Source organism: Propithecus coquereli, unplaced genomic scaffold (assembly GCF_000956105.1).
Source record: "Propithecus coquereli isolate 6110/MARCELLA unplaced genomic scaffold, Pcoq_1.0 Scaffold590, whole genome shotgun sequence".
Classification (NCBI taxonomy): Eukaryota; Metazoa; Chordata; class Mammalia; order Primates; family Indriidae; genus Propithecus; species Propithecus coquereli.
In genome coordinates this window covers 786,664-789,529 of record NW_012151841.1, presented here as the reverse complement: position 1 = coordinate 789,529, position 2,866 = coordinate 786,664, and the positions used below count along the sequence as shown (strand labels likewise).

Here is a 2,866-nt window from a genome sequence, read left to right as displayed (position 1 = left end):
TCACTCCTGCTTCAAAATGTTTTCCTTGTCTTGTTGATTAACTCTGACCCTCTCAATCTGTCAAAGCCCAGAAGGTCCTAACTCCTCAAAGTGGTCTCAGTTGTGGTGACAGCTCATACTGACCCTTCTTGCCCCCTTTCCCTAACTCCTATGACACACCTAGTCCCTCTCCTATACAACTTAACAGTTAGGTATACACTGTCTTCAATGTTAGAGAGCAACAGACCATAAGCTCCTTGAAAACATGAATCCTACTTTTTATCTCTCTTCCCCTACCCCTGTTCAAAGCACATAAATGGAATTTTAGTAGAGTTGCTGGTTAATATCTTTAAGGATGAATTCACAGAGAGAAAAAATACTGATAAACCTTTACTGGACAAAAAGTCTGGAATTTCAAGTTGTAACCCCAGTTCTGCAACCTTGCACAAGTTCATCTCTCAGGATGATATTTACGAAATTGAGAAGGCTGGACTCAAGGACTCAATGCTTCTTTTCAGCTTGAATAGAATAAGATTTCATGAAATGTCCCACGTTGGAATATCTTATTCCATTATACTCTAATACTGCGTAGTTTGTAACACTAATATGGCAATTTTTAGACTTGCCTCGCAGTTAGATACAGTGTTTCCCAATTAGCTAAGTTCTTTCAACAGGAACCATGTTTGATTCACCTGTGAGTCTTCCACTAAACCCAGCATCATATTATGCCTTACACATAATAGGTTGATATATTTGCAAAAAATTGGGAAAAACTCTTTAAGAAGCTACATTTATATAGAGAACCTATGCACATTTCTCCTGCTTCCCAAAGGGCTCTTTTGAATATTTATTATTATAGATAGCACGTAATGATATATGGTAAAAATTGTGATTACTCTAATATCAACAGGGGCAGTCAGCCACAAAGCAAACGAATGTAAAAATGGATCTCTCATGTGCTTAGGGACAGACTAAAAGGCTGTAAACCTCAGACTACTCAATTGCAATATGCAAATTAAAACCGCCCTGTACACTTAAGCAGTATATACCAACTCCACTGTTGGGGATAAACAGGCTTCACAAGACTCTTATCTGCAAATTTTCAGAAACAACAGGGTAGACAGAGGCCTTTGAGTGGTGAGTGATGACTGTCCTAAGTTGAATCCAAAGGAAGACAGCAAAGAGAAATTGAAGGGCAAGAAGGAAGAACAGAAGGGCAGCAGGAGAACATCACCCTTTGGGTAATGAAAAGCAGCAGTGGAAATTCACTGAGTCTTTACCAAAGGTCTACTGTGAACCAGACATTTGGGGTTGCAAAGATGGACCCTAACCTCAAGGAGCTAATAGTCCTAGCGGTAAAACTGAAGGTAAGACTCCGGTGTGCGTGTGAGAGAGAAATAGAGATTCTAATTGGGAAAATCAAGCAGGGAAGGCTTCACAGAGAAGGTGGTGATATAGTGGAGCCTTTGAAATATGGAGGATATGCTAAGGGAGAAAAAAAAGACAGTCTGAGCTAGTTATTTTGGGGCAGAAACATTCACATATTTTTATAACTGTTCATTTGGAACTTTAAATCATGGGAGGTTTCTTATATTCAGCACCACTGTGTCAATGCTCTTTCTCTTTTTACTTGATCTTAAATACTGAACTGTTCGAGCCCAGCATTAGAGCAGAGCGAGAAAGTCCCAGAATGAGGTGAGTGCTCGCCAAATCTGCTCTGTCACCTCCAAGTCCATTCAGCCCAGCCAGCCCAGTCCTGCTCTCCTGGCAGCCAGGAAAGGAAGACTACTTCTATCCCCTGGGGGCCAGGGTTGGGGGAAAATCTGACGCAGGCAAGCAAGGCTTACCCCTGTTCTTCCACTAAGCCACCAAAGGAGAGCTTCCTTGGCTCCTAAGCCGTGAGGCTCCTAGTCTACCTGTGACAGGGAGGCCAGCTCTGCAGAAAAAGGGGCTTCAGGAAAAGGAAGGGGGAAGCATTGGATTGGGCAGTGCTGAGGTATTGAGATAATCTTAGTAAAATGCTTAGCGAGACACATAGCAAACACTGGATTAACGTTAGTTCTTATTAATATGGCCACTATTAATTACAGTAACACCTCAATTGTACTCCGACAACAAGAAAATATTCTTTTTGCAGCCTACTTTTATAACGTTTACGAGCAACTTCAGCGACAAGTGTATTTCAAATTTTTCAAAGGCATGAGATCAAATTCCAACTGCAGTAGTCTGAGAGCTCGCGTCCCTGAGTTCCAGAGCTGGCCCTGCCACTTGTCAGCCGCGTGACCTTGGGCATGGCACTTCAGCTCTCTGTGCCTCAGTTTCCTCGGCGGTAAAGTGAGGCTAAGAAGCCTCTTCTCTGAAGGGTCGTCGTAGGGTCCCATCAGAGGATGCCCTCTGCTGCTTCAGGGCCGCACGGGCGCAAGAAGTGCCCACGGCTCCCCTTCCAAGCCTCTGTGCTCTGGGCGGGCGAGGTAGATGGATGCCCAACCCAGAGGCCCACGGAGCTCCGCCGCCTGCAGAGCAGGAGCGGGGAAGGGGGTCGCGACTGCGGGGATTGGGGGAGGTTGTCCCTGCGACCAAGGTGTCGGCGCCCAGAGGGACGCTCGCCCCTAGCAGCCCGCACGCTGTAGCCGGCGGGCTGGGCTGAGGGAGCGGCCGGGGGAGGCCGGGCTGACCTGGGTCCCGCGGGCGGAAAGGAGGGCGCCGGGGGTCCAGAGGAGGCAGGCAGCACAGGACCCCCGAGGCCCCGCCGCGCAGCGGAGACGATGCGGGGAAGGAGCAGGGAGAAGGAGCGACGCCCCCGCATGCGGCGCCGCGCGGCCCCAGGGGGCCGGGCTGAGGCGCTCTCTCACTCACCTGAGGCGCGGGCACCCGCCGTCAGTGCAGC

The 2,866-nt window shown here is 48.1% G+C and overlaps 1 protein-coding gene across 1 annotated transcript in view; it reads right to left on the bottom strand.

Moving 5' to 3' along the window:
• NDRG3 (NDRG family member 3) overlaps positions 1-2,866 on the bottom strand; it is an 86,105-nt gene extending 83,239 nt beyond the window's left edge. The window contains exon 1 of the mRNA XM_012658942.1: positions 2,836-2,866. The gene's annotated coding sequence lies outside the window, so the exon portion shown is untranslated. The remainder of the gene's footprint in view (positions 1-2,835) is intronic.